Below are 21,777 nucleotides of genomic sequence, written 5' to 3'. Positions count from 1 at the left end.
CAAAAACAGTCAGCAGGAAGACCTGCAGAGAGAGAGAGAGAGAAAAAAAGCGCACTGATCCTGAAGCATCAGTGGAACCAGTTGAAGAATACAGCGGTGGTGGATCGTGTGACGCGAGCCTGCCCCAGGAATGCAGAAAGCTGCATGCCACCGCCACTGGGGACAAATGTCGATATTTCTGATGTTGAGCAATTAACACTCGCATAGTGCCACTCAAGCGAGGACGAATCTCCGGAGGCAATTGCCATCGGCGAGTTCTGTTCCATCGCAGTGGTGAAGCTGCCATGAATGCTGCTGTGTGCATTCGAGGAAACAAAGTCAAGGAGATAGCTGTAAAGTCGACAGAAGAGGTAATTAATCTTCTTCAGGACATTGCGAAACTCAACTTATGTCCTGGCAGCGGATTGAAGCCTATTACCAATTCTTTCCCTCCTACAATGGGCGTTACTTAATTTGCGACGAATTGTTTTCTGATGCAGCATGCATATAGCCTGCAAATACTTGCGAAAGTTAACTCAGAACACCCTGTCAAGAAGAAGAAAAAATTAAGAAACAGACTTCTAAGTCTCGAGCAGTTTGTAGTACGAAGGACAAGGTGGCAAAGCTGGTAAAAGCTCTAGGTGAAATGAAAAATGAAAATGAACACCTTTCAAGGACAGAGTTTGAAAGAAGTGTTAGTGCCCTTCCTCTCAACTAACGGCTGGCTGTTAAAATATGTTTTAGAGGTTGCAAAACGCAAGTCAACAAAAGTGATGGCATACTCTGATGAGTGGCTACTAGGCTTCCTAAGCACCAAAGAATGCCTATCAGCAGTTTGCCTGAAGCGCGGTGCGAGTTGAAGGGCTCGGGTTCCCATCTTGCGTGCTTTAATTGTGCATGCATCCGAAAGTCTCTAGTTCTACATACGTGTTATAACTTAGCTAAACGTCCGAAGAAGTTAAGATGAAACTATAGCGCGAATGAAAACGCCGGCGACAGCGCTCTGTTGCTCGCACACATGGTCCTTGGAGCCTAGAATGTGCGTCTAGTACAGTCCTCCATGCAAGCGCAATTGTTTGCACAAAATCCTCAGAATTCTTAATTACAATACAGCACGGCGGTAGCTTCAGCAGGATAATAGGGTATAAAAAGCAGCTTCGTTTCTACATCGGCTCAGGTGCATGTGCGCAAAACTTCGCTCACGAAAAAAAAAAAAAAATCGTATCTGTGGCTATGCCAACAACTCGGCTGCGAATTCAATATTACGACTAAACTGAAATCAAAGACTAAAGAGCGGCATCGCATGTACAAGGCACCTGACAATGAGCATGCAGCGAATGCATTTCGAAGCGCACGGGCGCGCGCGTCGTCTGCTCCGCCGGCAGTGGCACCAAGGTCAATGTAGTGGCACTCCACTTCACCGCAGCGCCACCGCAGCGATCATTCAGCCTTTTCTTTCTTTTTTTTCTTTTTTTCAATTTTGGCGCGCAGCGGTGATGGCAGGAGGTTTGTTTGCATCGCATTGTTTCAGATCGACCGGACTGAAATGGATTCTTCAAAATAGATTGGGCGACACGCATCCCTGCGGCTGTCTCCAAACTTTCGTGAGTACTGCGAAATACTGCGCAAAACACGTGTGGCACTCCGTACTTGCCTCGCCAACTCATGGCACCGCTGCCCCCTCGTTACATATTGTTTGGAATTGTTTTTCTGCATCGACGCGCTATTGTTCAGCGATCTCAATTATTTTTTCGTAATCTTGCTGTGAGTCTATTTGACAATGACTTCAAATGAAGTGTAGAGGAACTAGGGAGCCCTTTTTCGTGCGCTTAAAAGCAACGCAGCCGGGCAAACCACCAACCTTGGCCAACCTCCGTCCCATCTCTCTCACGTCCTGCGTTGGGAAGCTGATGGAACACGTTATCCAGACCAGACTCTCACGATACCTTGAAGACAACCATATCTTCTACCTGACACAATGTTCGGCTTCCGCCCTCATTTAGCGGCCCCGGACATTATGCTTCTTCTCCATCATCAGATAGTCATAAGACGTACACTAGACACGAGTCATCGTCGGCCTCGATGTTGCCAAGGCATTCGACAACGTCCTCCATGAAGCGATTAATTCTTCAACAACTTCAAGCTCTCGGTGTTGGACATCGCATGTATGCACATCCGAAACTTTCTCACCGACCGCACAGTGCAACTTAAAGCCGTCACTGGAGATCCTTCCATCATCTCTCCGGGAAACCGTGGCACGCCGCAAGGCGCCGTACTTTCGCCGATGCTTTTTAACGTCGCACTGATAGGCCTGCCGAAGCTACTGGCTGACATCCCCCACCTGCATCACAGCATTTATGCTGACGACCAACACTTTGGATCACGCGCGGCAGTGACGGCCAGATTGAAGAGACTTTACAGACCGCGATCGAACGGATTGGAGATTATCTAAGTACAGTTGGCCTCACAATTGCTCGGCGACAGAGTCCGAGTATATCATCATCCCTTCCCCGGGACGACGCCCTGCAAAGATACTTCCTGACATCATCCTCCAGGTGCAAGGAAACCCGATTCCTCGAACAGACAACATCAGGATCTTGAGCTTGCATATATCTACAGGCCAACGGCAGCAACAACATCACGATCCAACGCATCGACCAGTCGGTTGTACAGATCGGACAACAAGCATCGCATGCGAGAGTCCTACCTCCTGCGCCTCGTTCAAGCTTTCATCTGCTCCCGCATCACCTACTCTGGACCCTACTTACTTCTCACTCGTGCCGAAAGCGAACGGCTAGAGGCGTCACTTCGAAAAGCATACAAGACGTACGGCCCTAGGTCTTCCCATGTCCACAGCTACCCATAAGCTCATGGCTCTCGGAATCTCCAATACCGTGAGCGAACTGATCGAGGCAACCCTCACCGCGCCCAGTATGCAGCTTCTTGGCACCGTCGTTGACGAGGATGCCGAAGGACGACCGAAGCCGAAGCTGAGTACTTTTCTTTACCAGTTTTTTTTACGTAATCGTATAGTGGCGGCAAATTTAGTTTATAATTTAGCTTAAGATCAGAGACAGGGAAGTGAAAAAAAAAAAAATTCGACCTATAGGACTTAAATAACATAGAACAGCGCTAGGAAAAAGTATTTAGGCCTAGTTCGGAAAAATTTTCTGAGCAGCGCGAATTCTGTCGCAGAGTTGAAGCTATGGGGCGGCCGGCCAGGAAGGCAAAGGGTGGGGATCCAGGGGGTCTCGTCCAGTGCGGAACGTGTGAGCGCTGGTGCTTCCTGGACGAGACAGGGTTTGAGAGCATGACGGAAGCTGAGGAGGCCAGCTTGAAATGCAAAATATGGACGGCGGTGGAGAAAGTAGAGGGGGAGCTGACCAAGGAGGTAGAATGGATGAGGAAGTAGCTTCAGGAGGAAAGGACGAGAAGGGCGGAGTTTGAGACAAGAGTCGAGAAGGAGTGCGGCGTCAGGGTGGAGAGCCTACAGCGCGAGTTGGGAGAGGTGCGCGATAAGGCAAGCAGATTGGAAGAACAGGTGGAAGAGTGGACAAAGAGACAGGCAGAGGGACGGAAAGCACTCCACAAGAATGCAGGCAGTAATGCCACCCTGGACGACGGGGGGGGGGGGGGGGGCGGACAATGAAGCGATTCTGGGAGACACGAGCCCCGATGTTAACCGGAGGGAAGAGGGGACACGGGGGTCGAGGCAGCAGAGACTGGATAGCACTGACAGGGAAGAGACAGGAGCCGGCAGCAAGAGGGTATGGGTGGTAGGGAGCTCTAATGTCACGAGAATTAAAAAGGCAGTCTTAAAGACAGTGAAGTTTAATGAGAAAGTGCAAGTGGAAAGCAGGCCGGGCGAGTGTTTTGAGCAGGTAGTGGAGAGGACAAAGGATATGCTGTGGGAAAATAGAGAAGGAGACAATCTGGTAATCATCCATGCCGGAGTAAACGACGTGCTGAAAAACAGGGGACAAAACCTAGGCAGGCAGATAAGAACAGGGGTGGCGAAGCTACGGGCTACAGCTGAGAATGTGCACATAGTGTTGTGCACAGTGCCGGCAGTCAAGGGACAGGGCCCGTACGTAGCACACCAAGTACTGAGGGCTAATGAGATGATCTGGGAGGTAGGGAAGGCCCTCAGGTGCGATGTCATGGATGTGAACAGGGTGATACATGGGGATAGGAACTACCTCCCCTTCACGCCTGATGGCATCCATTACACCGCACCAGCGGGATGGCCGCTTGGGCTACGGATGGGGCGAAGGGCGCTAGCTTTTTTACAGGTGAGCAGATTGCCCTTGCATACCGAGAAGTAGGAGACAAAGATGGAGGGAGGAAGGGCAGGACGAAGGCACGGAGGAGGAAAAAGAAACAACCCGTAAATTTGACCTTCATTAATATGCAAGGGGGTAGAAGTAGAATTAAATGGGATGAAATTCAGGAGCAGCTGCAAACTGGAAATTTTGTGGTATATGGTGTAGCAGAAACCCACTTTAGAGTCAGTGAAGAACCTCCACACATTGAAGGATACTCATGGCTGGGGTGCAATAGAAAAGGGAAGGACCGAAAAGGAGGTGGCCTGGGGGCGCTAATCAAAGGCCAAGATTGGAAAAGGATAACAGAAAGCTGCAGAGAACATGTATGGCTCCAGGGTAGAGTGGGAAACCTAGATACAGTACTAGGGTTTGTTTACCTAAAAACAGGAAATGACTCGAATGAGGAAAATTCAGAACATTTCAGATGTTTAGCTAAAGACATAGAGGAATTTGGCCAGAATAAGGAAGTGATAATCTTAGGGGATATGAATGCCCATATGGAATTTTTTGATGGAGCTATCGATACGACAGGCAAAATGTTAGGAACATTTTGTGAAACCCAGGATCACACAATAGTTAATTCAGATATAAAGTGTGAGGGAAAAATAACATGGGAAAGAAATAACTCTCATTCCACTATCGACTATTGTCTGATGTCCCACAAGCTGTATGACAGGTTAGTAGGTATGGAAGTTGATGAAGAAGGGGCGAAGAGCTTAGGAAGCGATCACAAAAGAATTAAACTCCAATTTGGCGGGACAGCGGCCGCAACAAAAATGCAGGCATGTGAAAGCAACCAGAAACTCAATGATATGCAGTTGGAAAAAGGGTCAAAGCGCATTGAGGACATAGTAAACCAACAACCAAATAGAGAATGGACATACGATGACCTAGTAGAAGTATTTAAAAGAGAGCTAAAAAAGCTCAAGATTAGAAGAGGAAAGAGAAAATATAAACCAAAAAGCTGGTGGGATGCTGAAGTTAAAGCAGCCATAACGAGGCATCAAGAGGCATCCAGAGAGCACAGATTAGCAAAGAAGAGGGGAGCCACACCAAGGGAAGTAGAATCCAAATGGGAGGAGTACCTTGAGAGAAAAAGGGAGGCGTCAACCTTAATCCAAATCAAAATAGGAAAAGCTGGAGTCCAGTGGATGATGGACATAAGTAAAAAAGATAAAAATGCTGCAAAGAGGTTTTGGAACCACATAAGGCTACAAGCAAAAAAGACGGAAGGGGTCCAACGCTCACTGACCACACAGGAAGGAAAAAGAGTGGAGGGAGAGGAAGCACAGGAATATGTTAGGCGCACAATAGAAACAGCCTTTGCCAGTCTGGAAGTGAATGCCGCAGAAGAAATGGAGAATAATGAGCACCACAGGGACGAGGAGCAAGAATACAAGGAGATGACAGCAAGAGAATGGGAAAGAATAGAACGGAAGGTCCCCTTGGGAACAGCGACAGGACCAGATAGCATACCCATGGGATTGATTACCAGATTAGAACAAAAAAGCAAAGTAAAATTGCGACAGTTGATTGAACAAACAATAAAGGGCGGACAAGTACCAAAAGATTGGAAATTAAGCAGGATGAGACTAATGTACAAAGGCAAGGGAAGCAGAGATAACATAAAGTCCTATCGGCCAATCACAGTTACATCAGTTATATACAGGGTAGCAATGCAGTTAGTAAATGTAATGATGGAGGAATGGGCAGACGGAGGGAATATCCTCGGAGAACTAAAAAATGGTTTCCGCAAGGACAGAAGACTAGAGGATAATATATTTGTGGTTACCCAGTGTATAGAAACAGCAGCAGCAAGTCAGAGACCATTATGGATAGCGTTTTTAGATATTAAAGGGGCATATGACAGTGTAGATAAAAAAAAACTGTGGGACCAGTTGAAGGAATATGGCCTGAATAAAAACCTGGCTCAGTTCATACAAGAAGTGTATGCAGATAATGAGGCAGTGATAGTATGGGAGACGGAAACAACAAAACCAGCAAAAATAAAAAGGGGGCTTAGGCAAGGGTGCCCACTGTCACCGCTGCTTTTCATGATATACATGAGCCAAATGGAAAGGCGCCTGGAGGAAAGTAATAAGGGATTCGATGCAAGCTATATGCAGGGAGGACAGAAAGTAACACAAGTTCTACCAGGATTGATGTACGCGGATGACATTGTACTGCTGGCAGATAAGAGGGATGGGTTGCAGGAGCTGCTTAAGATCTGTGGAGAAGAGGGCGAAAAGCTGGGACTGCAATTTAGCAGTGAAAAATCAGGAATAATGGTATTTAATGATGAAAGGGGGGACGTGCTGGAAATACAAGGCACCAAGGTTGAACATGTGGAGAGCTATAAATACCTGGGCATATGGATCAACGAAGGAAAAAATTACCTAGAAAAGCATGAAGGAATTACGATAGACAAAGGGAAAAGGAGTTTGGATATTATGAAACACAGGGCCCTCTGGAATTATAACAGGTATGAGAATTGTTAGAGGGGTATGGAAGGGTGTTATGGTACCAGGTCTCACTTTTGGAAATGCAGGCCTGTGCATGAAATCAGAAGTACAGTCAGGCCTTGAAATCAGACAGAGAAAGGTAGGTAGATTGGCATTGGGAGCACATGGCAACACACCTAATTAAGGAGTTCAGGGAGATATGGGCTGGGCATCATTTGAGGTTAGAGAGGCAATTAGCAAACTAAAATATGATCAGAGACTAACCGAAATGGAGGAATCAAGGTGGGCACGAAAAATGTACAAGCACCTCTTCATGAAAAGCCTGAATACGAAATGGACTAACAGAACCCGAAAGCTCAGATTTAAGTACCTAGAATTTGGAGATGCACCGCAGCAAAACAGCAGCATTGAAAAGCAGGTAAAGGAGGCAGAAAGGAAAATGTGGGAGGAAAGAATGCACGGAAAATCAGCATTGGGTATGTGTAGAACTCGAAAACAGGATATAAAGAAAGAAAGTTTATTCGACAACTCACGAGGGAGCTCATTGCTGTTTGAGGCTAGGACAGGGGCCCTCAGAACAAAAACGTACAGGAAAAAATTTCAGGTAGTAGATATATTATGCGCGGCGTGCGGAACTGAGGCGGAAACAACGGAACATGTTCTAAGGGGCCAAAAACTTCGTCCTGCCCTTCCCGCGGGAAAAGCGGCAGATCTGGAGAGAGCGCATGGAGAGCGCTGGGATTTGCTGGGGAAGATGGACGAATGGATGAGGAACGCGTTTTGATAACAAAAGAGAGGTTAGAGAATTGGTGGAAAAAGTTAAGAGAATAAAGAGAAGAAAAAAAAAAGGGAGGGGGGCAGATACGGGCGAATTAGAAGCTAAAAATAGAAAAGAGATAAATATATTTCTTTTAATTTTTTGGCTGGCGGCGCAATATCATCCATCCATCATCCATCCGTCCATCCATCCGAGCCGAGCCATGGCTTGTCCGAGCGGCTCTCACTCACACACTCTGGCCGAGTTAGCCGAGTGGTACTGCAGCAAGTTGGGATCTCCCCGCCGAGATCGGCCCCAAGTTACGCTGAACTTGCACCGGAATATCGCCTAAATCTCCGCATTCCTCCCATTCCGAAACGGATGCACCCGGAACACCACGCCGAGAGACGGGCCGACCGGGCTCGTCAATTCGAAAAACGCTTCAGCGGACGTCCGGACGTCACGTATACGGACGCAGCTTACCATCCATTGAGGCCAGCGATGGTGGCGGTAGCTCTCGCCCCTCATCGCAGCTGGTACACAGCCTGCAGCATTCGCAATGCAGAAACAGTCACCGCAGCTGAGGAGGTTGCCATTGCGCTAGCGTTAGCCGACCCTAATACCAAAGTCGTCATCAGTGACTCTCAACAGGCTATTCGCAATTACGATGCTGGCCGTATCTCTTGCCAGGCGTTACATATTCTACGTTCTACAGCACCCTCTTCCACATCTCGCTTACTTCTTTGGGCTCCAGCCCACGAGTCGCTCAGCGGAAACGCCCAGGCGCACACACTCGCTCGAGATCTCAGCTGCCGAGCCGAGAGTATGATCAGCCACCCTGCTTCCGTTTCTACTCACCACGGACATACTCCAGCACTACCGACTCCAAAGGTGCATATATCCTCCCGCACACCGCGATCTAACAAGACGCGAGGCCGTCCAATGGCGCAAACTACAAACTGGCAGCTTCCCACACCCCCTCTTATACAGCAGGATATTTCCGGATCAGATAGCCCCCATGTGTAAACACCGCTCAACTCCGGCCTCACTCATACACATGGTGTGGACTTGTACACATTACAACACAGACAACACAAACACCCGGCCCAGAGACGTGGGAGTCTCTCCTGTGCACTTCCGAGCCAGCAGACCAACGCTGGCTTATCCAGCGCACGGTGGAGGCCGCGGCATCCCAAAAGATCCCCGCCGACCTCCTCTAAGTCAGCGCAACCGGTCCTTTGACTGGTCCCCTGTTTTTGGGCGCAATAAAATTGTTCACCACCCCGCTGCGCGTTCACTGGAACGCGCTGCGCGTTCGATGCAATACTGGAAGACGCTCCAAAGTTTAGTTATGTGGTGTACGTCCCAAAGCGACTCGGGCTATGAGGGACGCCGTATTGGAGAGCCTTGGAAATTTCGACCATCGGGCGTTCGTTAACGTGCACTGACAACGCACAGCACACGGGCGCCTTGCTTTTTCCTTTCGCCTCGATACATAAGCGGCCGCCGCGGCCGAGATTCGATCCCGCATCCGTGGGCACTGTAGTCGAGCGCCCTAACCACTGCAGCACCGCGGCGGCGGGGTATGACGCGATAGCGTTTGGCATACACGGATGATGTTCTTTATTTTTATACATCGATCGATACTTAGGATCAGCAAGCATTGGCTTTTCATCCTGAGCATTTTGACACGTTTGAAACCTCCTTTTTCCAATATTTAATTTTTTTTCATTATAAGTTGTCAATGTGCACGCTCTAAACTTTCTGAATTAGCATCATTAGTATTCGCATTTCATTACGAGTATTAACTTGACATCTTTCAACCCCCCTTTTCTGGTTCATAATTTTCTATTTAAGTTAACTAATCAATTACACACTTCAAAGTTTGTTAACATCATGAAGCATTTGCTTTTCATTCTGAGAATTTTGACACCTTTGAACTCCCTTAATTTTTTATTATTTCTTTAATTCAGCAATTAATTACCACAATTTAATTAACTCGTCATCGCATATCACGCACCAATCAATCACTGGAACCATACATCAGCACAAGGAGGTTATATAACCTCCTTGCATTAGCATGATATGATTTTTTTACGCAGCCCCTGATTATTTCCGACGTGGTGCAGACTACTACAGTGCCGAAGGCTTTCAGGCTGATATTGCTTAACAAAGGTGGCGCGATAGCCCTCCATGGCCTGGCTAAACAGTTTTTCAGGGTTAAAAGCAAGCAGTTTGGAAGCCCACTTCAGTTTCTAAAGGCGGAAGAAACGCGAGAGGTGTGGCAACGGAGAGCATGCGCGAGAGGAAGAGAGCTTCTACGGTAGCGGTGAAACTCAAGCTTTCGCTGCACTGCTAGACGGGGCTGCAATGCAAAGCGTTTGGCGAGCAGCGGCGCTGTGTCGGGAAGAGCCGAATCCCTTCTAGCAGAGATCCATCCCCCCTTGGCACAATTAACGGGTCCCCCATTACTTCCACTGGTCCACAAGGGCTACGTCTCCGACACATGCATGGCTGAGAACCACTGGCTTACAGAGAGAGAGAAAGGTATTTAATAAAAGAAAAGGCAGAGAGGTCAGCCGGTGGTAAAAGGACTCTGGCGCCAGCTACTCCGCACTAGGAAAGGGGAAAAATCATAATCAGTTATCAAAGTAGCCAAATGAAATAGGCACTTATCGTCTTTCTAACGTAATAGCATTAACGGCCCTGTTCTGCAAAAAGTCTGTTGTCAGCGTTGTAAAAGTCTGTGTGAGCAGGTCGGCGGGTTGTGCGATGTCACGAGACCACATACATGATGTGGTCTAGTTTTCAGGGCATGGCAGCTGTGGTAGCTCTTGAGAGGTGGCAAACGAACCCGGAACGCTTGAAAGCCCGCTACCAGTAGACCACTCAGGCATATTTGTATGGCTTGGATTTATATAGCGTGGTCCTGCACATATGGAAGCTTACAACTGTGTTCTAATGAGTATGAGTGGGGTCACAAATTAAAGGATCATACTGATTGAGTAGTAAAATGCATGTATGCGAATGATGGTCTGCAAGGGGAGCTATTAATACTGATGCATCATACCTTAAAAGGCAGCGTTTAAGTGTCCTCAACTTTTCCCCCTCTCTCCACGTGCACAAGCATGCACTGGCAAGCAGCCTGCGTGTGCCATCATGTGACCTGCTTCTAATTATACACAGCACCTGTCACAGAACGTCCCCCAGTGGGTATCCTGTTCGCTTATTGGCAAGATGATAAATGAGTGAGTGACTAATCTTTATTAAATGGAGCTGGCTGTTGCCTAGCTGTTAATTTAAAATTGATGCATCACAACTGTGATCACTCCATTTTCTCTATATATCCTCTAGTAATCCTCTAACCATCACTGACTGCTTGTTTTCATGCATTTTTCTAGAAATTGTCCACATGGAACCACTTTTTTAACCTGCAGAATATCTCAACATCATACACTGTGGGCTCAACTATGCATGCCTATCATTTTTCTTACATGCAGCAACACGATATATCCTGGGTGTCAAATTTTTGGTGGTAGCATTTCATTCTCAAGGACCTCGTCTATCTTCGAAAAGTAAACGTGCTTCCTCTTAAACGTAAAAAAAAAAAATAATGCTCTCAATTTTGTTGATAGCTGTGTTCACTGCCAGCTTCTGAAATTTGTTCAGCCAGTGAATATTTTTTGCATACATTTCACGTGAAGGTGTATATATAGATTGTTATAGGGTGGACGCTTAAGCTCCGGATTTAAGTGCATGATGGAACAGCGTAACTGGCTCATATTTACCAGCTCCCTTTGCAGTTCCTCGTTTGCATACATGCATTTTCCTTTTGGCACTTAAGCCGCATTATCATGTCTACTCATACGGAAAAGCTTAAGTGTCGCCCTAGTTTTGTTTCATGATTATATGTTTCTTTCTCCTTTTAATTTGTGTACTTATTTGCTAGCCATGAGAATTATCACCGTGAGGTATCACTACACAAAAGCTTATCATCACCGATTGCTTTTCCTTTTGTTTTCTTCAACCAGTCTGCATATGGAGCCCTGCTTATTGCCTCACATAGCACTTTGACTGTAAACAGCTTCACTGATCAGGCTCCTATAGACCAACACCGTGTTTACAAACAAAGGGGGCGCTCGTGGCGTCGCAGCCGACTGGGGGTGAAAAATAGGGTTAGCGCCCATAGGAATACATAGAACCGAAATATTTCTAAGCAGTTTTCTCATTTCACAGGGCACCTGTGATGTCGTTATTCAGTACAAAGCAACTATGAACATCCTAGAACAGATTACAAAAGTATGAAATCTCATTACCGAGGCGAAGTATTTTTAAAATACCGCGAAACGTATGGGGGTTCCAGTTTGGAGGGCGACCCGTAGAAATACATGTAAACGCAACTTACCGGAACATTTTTCTCATTTCACAGAGCATCGGAAGTGGTGGCCGGTCGTTAAACGTTGACCAGCGCTTTGAAGAAGTGTGTGATAAAGTAGGGTGCGTCATTACGGAGGCAGTCCACTTTTAAAACTCCCCGAATAACCTGTGTTATGAATCCAGACACCGCCAAAAGGCAAGCTGGGTGTAGCGAATCGCGCAGTTTTGCTTACAGTCTGATATGCTGCCGCCTAGGGTAAATAAGCTTGATAATACTGTCGCTCCAGTGATACGTGCTAGACAGAATTACATTTAAAAAGCAGTTGTCAAACGCCATACGACAATATGAACCGAACGAGATTCGCGCATTGCAGCAGACGACAGCGTATCTGGCGATACCCACCGCTGCCGCCTCCAGCTCCGGAGCGTCTGCTAGCGACAGCGCCGGTGGCGCATTGCCGTCTGCAACTGTGCGCGGTCAGTTTATCGTGCTGTGAGCGGTCCGCAAGTCGTCAGACTTGCAGTACTTGCAAGAGAATGTAGTGTGTCATGCAACGTGACGTCGGGGTGTCGTACAAGACGTTCACCAAAAAATGAGAAGGGTTCAACGCTGCTGAACCGAGCAAAATGTTGCGGTAAGTTGTGTTTACATGTGTTTCTATGGGTCGCCCTCCCAATTCGCACCCGCATACGTTTCGCGGTGTTTTAAAAATACTTCGCCTCGTTAATGAGTTTTGATACTTTCGCGATCTGTTCTAGGATGTTCATGGTTGCTCTGTACCGAATAACGACATCACAGATGACCCGTGAATTTAGAAAACTGCTTTGGAATATTTCGCTTCCATGTATTCCTATGGGCGCTAAGCCTATTTTTCACCCCCAGTCGGACCACGCTGGCGATAGAAGCGCCACCGCATCGTGCTTACGTCACAGATCGGTGTTGGTCTATATGCGCCTGAGCAAATCTACCGACTTTCTGTCCCTTTATTGCATGTATTATAAGGTTTAAGCCATATCCGGAAACATGACAGTGTGCCCCAGTAATAAACCTGTCATCAAAGTGTTTACTGCCCGAGTGTGAAGCAGCTGTCATTGCCCATTACTATCATGTCAACGTTCAAATAAGATTCTGGTCACTACAACAATTACTTATGTCGATAGCAGTCAAGTATCCAGTTACAATAAACTGCACTGATTCTCTCTTTCCACTTTCACTCCCACCTTCCTCCCTTCTCTTACAGGTGTCCACAGAAACAAGTGCGACAGATACTGCGCCTTTCCCTTCCTGTGAACCCATTATATATGGTGACACTGCATAGCCCAGCGTAAGCTTCTCAAGGAGTTATTAATGAAATTGAAGTAAAAGAGAGACATGTTTAAATATCGGTTAGAAAAAGGATGCAATATCACTATTTGTATTTAAGGACTGCTCAGCAATAACCTTACTTTAAGCTGCTTCTGTTAGTATTGCTGTACAGTGGACTGCTCGCAAGGCTACTTGTTAGTATTCAAGGACATTTATAGCTGTCATCAATGATGATAACAGCAAAAGGAGCATGCTTTCAGTGTAGCAACATGATGCTCTACCCAACTGACATTGTGTTACAGTAAAAAGAAGAAAGGCTGCTTTCACTGCATCATGCTGGTTACTCATGACCACACTGGACTCCAGCGCACACCAAAATATTGGCATGAGTCCATTTCCCTTCCACTGTAATGCAATCACAGGGACTGGGAATCAAGCCTGCGACCTTGTTGCCAGTAGCAGACCTCTGCAGCTACTTGGCCTTTGCAGCAGGTCTTGGAAATTTGATGTCTCAGTGGGAATTGAATTTTTTTAGAGCCAGAGGGGCAAACTGAGCTTTGCCTGTATTGATTCATCACAGCAGCAAAATAATAAAAGGTTGCTGCCATAGAAGGTAAAGCTGTTAAGTGGGGACGCGGGGCTAAAAGCGTAACTTTCACCAAGGAAACGTGTTTTTAAACTTTTGATGTTTTGGATTATGCACGAATTAAAGAACTTCTAAGTTCGGCTGTCATCTGTGCTGTGGAAAAATTAAAATTAATTTTATTGCGAGATAGGGTGCACTTACCACCGAAAGCGCCTATGAATGCTGATTGCAAGACGCAGCCGCATAGCAGGCAAGAACCTGGACGCAGAATGTATCCTCAAGTTAGTATGCCCTTTTTGCGTGCTCTCCAGCCAAAAAGGGCCTGCTATCGAGAGTACAGTAGAGAACAAAAAGGAAAAACAAAGAAAAGGCAAATTTTGGGCAGTAGCAACAGCAGATTGGCTGGCAAACCGAAATAGAATCTTTTTTTTTTACTAAAACGTATCACGTAACCCTGAACACTGTTCCCCATCATTGGAAGTCTGGCTAACCAAAGTGCTCGACATGCTGGAGATAGAATATGGAGCCTAGATGAAGAGGCACGCCCAGCAAGCAACCAACGAAAGTTTTTCATGAGCGCAGACAAGGGCGCTGCACAGCTGTAAAGCTTAAAAAAAAAAAAAAAAAGGCTACTCGAAGCAATCACCACAGAGCAGTGTCATGTTGAAAAGGGCAGCCCAGCGTATGCACCAGACCAGTTTGATACATTAACTTAGGCTCTAAACTTGAATAGCACGCGTTCTGAAATCTCTGAACTCATTTTTCTCAGTTTGCACTTTTTGCAAGAGCACAACCATTAGGAAAACTATCATTTCCAAACTCTACAACCAAGGGATGCTTTCAAGGTGGTTTCTTAACTAAAATTTTGTTGGGAACGAGATGAAGTACTTTCTGGAGAACAAATTATAACATAAAAAAAATGATCACATATCTGGCATGCAATGACAATAGAAAAAATGAAAATTGATTTTACAGTGCTGAGAGTTTTACAAGAATGTCATAAAGAACCCGCAACTTGCCTTATCCTGCACAATGAACTACCTAGAAGTTATCTAAGCTCAAACGGTTAGTACATCTTCACGATTTTTGAAATAGCTTTCCTAAGTTGACACACTTAATTACTCATTATGAAAGCTGCAACTTTTTTCTTTTTGTACTAAGGTGATGAAATGTGGAATTTATTCTAATAAGAAGATAAGCCATCCCTGAAAATTTTATCAAAATTGCCAATAGTTCGCAAGCTGACCCTTTAGCTCCGCATTCTCCCTTAAAGCTAGAAAAGGTATAAAAATGGAATCGTGGCACCGCCACTATAAACGATCTTCATAAACAAGCTGTAATTGTGTCAGTTCTGCTTGAGGGTCTCTGCCGCTACACCGCTATCCATATCACGGCGCCAAGTGCTGCGTCCACATTCCTCTCTACATTGCCACTGCCCCAAGTTTGAATAAAGTAGCAGGTAAAAATTTTCAAATTCAAATTTCTAAACAATGAATAGGTATTTTGCTGCCAAATGAGCATTAATAAAATCTCATTAAAAGATCTGGAAAAACTGACTTTTACCACAGACAAAAATTAGACGTGATTGCCCTTAGTGTTAATTGAGAAGTGTTGATTTCACTCTGTAAATTGTCTTGTCAGCATAAAGTGACTAGTGTATGTTTTACTCAGAGTTCTGTCTACACATTTCTGGACCTTATGTAAACACCCAGGATTGACCTCACACCATTGATCAATGAAATACATCAGGCTCACTCATAAAAAACAAAACAGTGCAGTGCAACCCACATTTATGCAGTTTCTTGCATAACAATAAATCTCACAACAGTAGTTGTCCAATTAGCGCATGGTGACCTAGGAGGAAATAAATATACTGCTGGAGTGGAGAGGGTAAATGGCAGGAAAAGCGCCGGGCCGCTGCACGCTAGGATGCCACAAGCCGTTTCGCGCACAGTGCCGTGATAATTTTCAAATGCTGATGCAACAAGCATGGTGTGTATTATCATGCAACAATGTTTGTTGCATCAGCGGTGAGGATGAAAAAGCTGCTGTTGGAAGTTGAAATTGATGTGGTGTCCGTTTTAAGCAACAGCTTGCACAGTTCGTTTGGCCAGCAAGCCATCAGCGTATTAGTAGTGGTAAAACCTCGCTACAAGAGACACTCAACGGACCCGAAAAAGATGTCTCTTGTAAGCAAGGCCTCTTGTAACCGAAAATTATAAAAGCACTATGTTGATCAGTTTACTGCACATCAGCATAGAAAGCATTCACACGCATTACAGGAAATTGTTCAGGAAAGCTTAAAGAAGTTATTCGTACTACGTTAAATCTCGTTACAAGAGACACTCGGTTATAAGAGACATTTGAAAATGGCTTGGTTGGTTTTCCTATGTCTGCCATGTTAACAACATTGCATACAAGAGACATGGTTACAAGAGACACTCGGTTACTAAGGAAAACTTTTGCAGGTCCCTGGAGTGAAATCTTCACTATTTAGAAGAGACACAACCCAGGTGTGCTCATGCAATGCAGCTGAAGCATGCCAACTCGTACATGATGCAGGTCAGATTCCCCTGGCTAAATTCTGTTTCATATCAGCATCCTTTTTGTTGTATATGTTAGTAACTGAGAAGGAGTGCTTCCCCATGATTAGGAAGTCAAAATGACCCCGTTGTTTCAGCCACTGGCATTGCATTACTGTCACCTACGAAACAAATCAAAATGCATGAATGACATCCAGCATTTTTAACCCCTCGCTGTTGAAATTTGATCACAAGATGAAAGCTCAGAATCCTGATGTCTTTCTCTTTGCAGACAATGCTTCTTGCAGCACCAAAGTTCTCGTGCTCAAATTCACCGAAGTTATTTTTTCCCTCCAACCTCCACATCCTACCTTCAACCAACAGACAAAGGCATTATGCACTCAGTCAAGTTTCTGTACAAAACAAGGTTGGTAGAACATCTGTTGCTCGACAGGCAGCAAGACTGTAAAATAGCAGTTGATGCGAAGTTTGCTGTTCTGGTGATTTCAGGTGTCTGGAATGGCCTGAGAAGTGAAGCTGTGGAAAACAGTTTTAGACAAGCGGGTTTAACTGTGGTGACATGATGTAAGAGGGCTCATATATGGATACTGTGGAAAGCTTCCTTGAAGAAGCGTGGGCGAGCATCCAAGAGACTGCTGAGGTACCAGAATCTTTTGAGGAATTCGTATCCGCAGATGTGGATCTTGTGTGCTCCCGAAGAGCTTACAGACTGCAATTCTAGCGCAAGTAAATGGCACATGTGCCATAGAGGATGACTACAAGGACATTTCAGGGGAAAAGTGTCGGCATCTGAGGTTGACAAGCATGTAAGAGTGCTTCAAAGGTATTAGAGCAGTAGGAAGGCTTGTAATGCAAAGTGCTTTAGCTTCAGAATTAGGAAGGAATACACTGTGCACTCACAAAAATACATACTTGCATGAATACCTTCTTTAAGCTTTCCTGAACAATTTCCTGTTAATGCGTGTAAACACATTCTATATGCTGATGTGCAGTAAACTGATCAACACAGCGCTTTTAGAATTTTGGTTACAAGAGAAAAGAGACCTTGCTTACAAGAGACATCTTTTTCGAGTCCCTTGAGTGTCTCTTGTAACGAGGTTTTACTTATGTATTTTTGTGAGTGCAGAGTGTATTCCTTGCCAAATTCTGGAGGTAAAGCACTTCACTTTGCAAGCCTTCCTGTCGCTCTAATACCTTTGAAGCACTCTTCATGATCGTCACCCTCAGATGCTGACACATTTCCTCTGAAATGTCCTCGTAGTCGTCCTGTATGGCACATGTGCCATTTACTTGCACATGAATTGCACAGTTTGTAAGCTTTTCGGGAGCACACCAGATCCTCATCTGCAGATATGAATTCCTCAAAAGATTCTTGTACCTCAGCAGTCTCTTGGATGCTCGCCCAAGCTTCGTATTCAAGGAAGCTTTCCATAGTATCCATATATGGGCCCTCTTACATCATGTCACCACATTTATAACCTGCTTGTCTGAAACAGTTTTTCACAGCTTCACTTCTCAGGCCATTCTAGACACCTGAAATAACCTGAACAGCAAACTTCGCATCAATTACTATTGCAGAGTCTTGCTGCCTATTGAGCAACAGGTGTTCTACCAACCTTATTTTGTACAGCAACTTGACAGAGTGCATAATGCCTTTGTCTATTCGTTGAAGGTAGGGTGTGGAGTTTGGAGGGAAAAAATAACTTTGGTGGATTTGAGCACGAGAACTTTGGTGCTGCAAGAAGCATTGTCCACAAAGAGAAAGACATCAGGATTCTGAGCTTTCATCGTGTGATCAAATTTTAACAGTGAGGAGTTAAAAATGCTGGATGGCACTCATCATTTTCATTTGCTTCGTAGGTGACAGTATTGTGATGCCAGTGGCTGAAACAAGGGGGTCGTTTTGACTTTCCATTCATGGGGAAGCACCCCTTCTCAGTTCCTGACATATACAACAAAAAGGATGCTGATATGGAACAGAATTTAGCTAAGGGAATCTGAAGTGCATCATGTACAAGTTGGTATGCTTCAGCTGCATTGCATGAGCACACCAGGGTTGTGTTTCTTCTAAATAGTGAAGAATTTACTCCAGGGACCTGAAAAAGTTGCCCTTAGTAACCAAGTGTCTCTTGTAACTATGTCTCTTGTATGCAATGTTATTAACAAGGCAGACATAGGAAAACCAACCAAACCATTTTCAAATGTCTCTTATAACCGAGTTTCTCTTGTAATGAGATTTAACTGTATTAGCAGAAGGCACTGCATGTTGGAAATAATTGGGGGCTGCATAGAAAAATCATATCATGGTAATTAGTGATTCTAGTGTAGGGTATACTGCTGGGCTAGTTGTTGGTGGTTATCAAACATTATGGTATCGCAGCGCTTTCAGACAAGGACAAAGGACTAGGGACACACACAACTGCGCTGAATCAGCGCAGCTGTGTGTGTCCCTAGTCCTTTGTCCTTGTCTGAAAGCGCTGCAATACCATAATGAGTGATTCTAGTAATTGATAGGCATGTAATAGGTGATGAAGAGTGAATTAAATCAGTTTAATTGATTATTTGATGAATTAAAGAGATGAAAAATTGAAAAATGGGATTGGAGTGTGCCAAAATGCTCACATTGAAAAGCCTATGCTTGATGATGCTCATTAAGAAAGTTTAGAGTGTGCAACTAAGCAAGTAATTAACTAAAATAATTTTAAATAATCAAAATTAGTGAAAGGGTTGATTATCTTCGGAAACCCGTAAAATGACAAGCTAGCAAATGCAACTATAGCGAAACATGAACAGTGAAAAGACCATCATGAAATGTACCATTTGCCCCCCAACACTTCAAATAAATGTTGAAAATCAGGGGGACACTTATGTCTTTGCCGTTAAGGCTATGACGCGATAGTGTATCACGGACACGGACAATCGTTTTTCGCTTTTGAAATTATATCTTTTTCAGAATTTTTATGCTGCAAGCTTTGGCTTTCCATTCTGAGCAGGTTGACATCTCTAAACCCCTTCCTTATAATTTTTCATTCCTTAAATGAAAATTAAATATTTTTAAAATTCTATATTGATTAATTGATTGATTACACACTCTGAATTTTTTTAGCATAATAAAGCATTGGCTTTTCATTATGAGCATTTTGACACCTTTGCACTTTCCTTGTTTCAATGTTTCGTTTTTCAATAATTTCTACTGATCAATTTCACACAATCACCGCCGCGATGGTGCAGTGGTTAGGACACTCGAATTTTATGCCCAAGGATGCGGGATCAAATCCCGGATGCGGTGGCCGCTTTTTGATGGAGGCAAAAAGCAAGGCGTCTGTGTGTTGTGTGACGTCAATGCACATTAAAGAGCCCCAGGTGGCCGAAATTTCTGCAGCCGTCCACTACTGTAGCTCTCAAAGCCCGAGCCGATTTGGGATGTTAAATCCCACAAACCAAGCCACCAATTACACACTGTAAATTTTCTGAATGTCATCAAATTGACTTTTTACTATGAGCATTTGATACCTTCGAACCTCCTTTTTCAATTAATTGATCAATTACACACTCCTCATTTTCTTAATTACTATCAGCAAGCATTGGCTTTCTATTCTGACTAGTTTGTCTCCTTTGAAGCCCTTTTTCTATTTTCTTAATTCATTAATTCATCAATTACTGTACATTTATTCAACTGGCATCATCAAGCATCGGCTTTTCACTCTGAGCATTTTGACTAATTATAGCCTTCTGTTTAACAGTTAAATAATTAGGATGATTTCATTACCTACTCATCGCCTATCACACACTAATCAGTAATCAGCCACTAGAACTATAAATTACCGTGCTACGATTTTTCTCGAAGAGCCTGATTATTTCAGACACGCGGTGCCGACAATTACTACCACATGTTACTACTGCTGCTACTACAGTAGAATACCTCATGACTGAAGGTAATTTAAATGAAGTATTCAATTGTACGAACATATATGCCCTTACCGAAGATCCAATGAACACTATACAAACGGTCTTCATTTTAATGAAATTCAGTTACTACTCATTTCAGTTCTATGAATATTTTTTTGCGACATTATCCGGTGTCTCCGTCATACTGAGCACTTCAACAAGCACAACCCTCACTTTTTCTTGCATATTTACGTTACTAACCACGTTTTTATGTCTCATGACGAAAAGTGCCCGTCAATTAGCCTAAAACTGAATTGGCTATCTAAACAAGCTTGTAGCCAGGTGAATCCACAGCTGGCTTGCATGCTTAACTAGCTCCATGCTCATAGCCAGCAATAGCCAGAGCTTCAGCCCTACTAGGCCTTTTCTCTCCAATAAAAGTATGCATGCACGCTCGTTAACCATGATCTGCTGAAGAAATAATCTGTTGTAGAAAATGAAGGCCTTTCCTGCCCAGCAGATTGTTGTGGTAGACAGGGTTCATGGGAGCCTCCATGGAGTGACTGAGTTCAAGACCACTGCAGTCCCAAGTTAAAAAATGCTCCAAAAATGCTGTATTCTTTGCTTGTAAATGAGCGCAGTGACAATAAGTGGATCAATATATTATCTGAACACCGGATGTTTTTTGGAGTATAATGGAAGCAAGTTTCCACGCACTTATTTACAGCGAACTTTCACTTTAACGAAACTTTTTCCTTACGTCACTAGAAGTTCGTTCCAATGAAGTCTGACTGCACTACTATGAGTTGTGTAAGCTTTCACTTAATATTTGTTTTCTTTGCGGTTTTATGCAACATGAACTCAAAAAGTGCTGGAAGGCTGCATCGACTGCGGTACCAAGGGGCTTGTGCTACCAGCTTTTTGCCCACTGCAAAATGGCCTCCATCGGCTTCACGGCAGCCCATTGGTAAGCATAGGAAGCTTCTACTCCAGCAGCTTTTTATATCGTCTGAAATGGCACCAAACAGAACCAAAAAAGGTCCGATATGTGCACGTGGGGGACCACACTTGGATGTACCGACTGCATCACTCGCAAAAGTTTGGATAATAGGCTCAGTAATTTCATTCTTGTTTCTTCCAGACAGGCTTTGCATTATGAATTTTTGTCCAGTCAGGAATGGTGAAACAGTGTCACATCAGCAACAGTGTGGAACCTAGAGTCCTATGGTAAATAAGATCTAAAGCATAGCATGCACTCACAAAAGAGAAAAGAAGTTTATTTCTTTTCAAGCTTGCAAACAAAGCACCTCACGTTATTGCAAAATTATGTAACTAAGTATATGGCAAGTAAATGCTGCCTTTCTGCACACATTTAGGTCTTGTTACATCTTGAATCACAGCATGTGGGCCTCAATTTGGCCTCATGTATTGTCAACAGGTGGCGTGCTCAAGGCTGCTAAAAAGCCTCAAGCAATGCCACCCAAACTTACAGAACAGAGTAACTTGGCACTGTGCTCATTTGAGGCAACATAACTGCCTTCAGTAAAAATGGTA

At 44.5% G+C, this 21,777-nt stretch overlaps 1 long non-coding RNA gene across 1 annotated transcript in view; it reads left to right on the top strand.

Moving 5' to 3' along the window:
- The first annotated feature begins 10,918 nt into the window (after positions 1–10,918).
- The window catches only part of LOC146184934 (uncharacterized), a 179,879-nt gene continuing 169,020 nt past the window's right edge, over positions 10,919–21,777 (top strand). The window contains exons 1-3 of the long non-coding RNA XR_014707953.1: positions 10,919–10,981; positions 13,142–13,225; positions 21,093–21,190. This is a non-coding gene — a long non-coding RNA (uncharacterized LOC146184934). The remainder of the gene's footprint in view (positions 10,982–13,141; positions 13,226–21,092; positions 21,191–21,777) is intronic.

The sequence above is a fragment of the Amblyomma maculatum genome, chromosome 6, assembly GCF_055883805.1.
Source record: "Amblyomma maculatum isolate TAMU_Amacu chromosome 6, ASM5588380v1, whole genome shotgun sequence".
Classification (NCBI taxonomy): Eukaryota; Metazoa; Arthropoda; class Arachnida; order Ixodida; family Ixodidae; genus Amblyomma; species Amblyomma maculatum.
The sequence above is the reverse complement of the archived record's forward strand: the minus strand, read 5'-3'. Positions and strand labels throughout refer to the sequence as shown.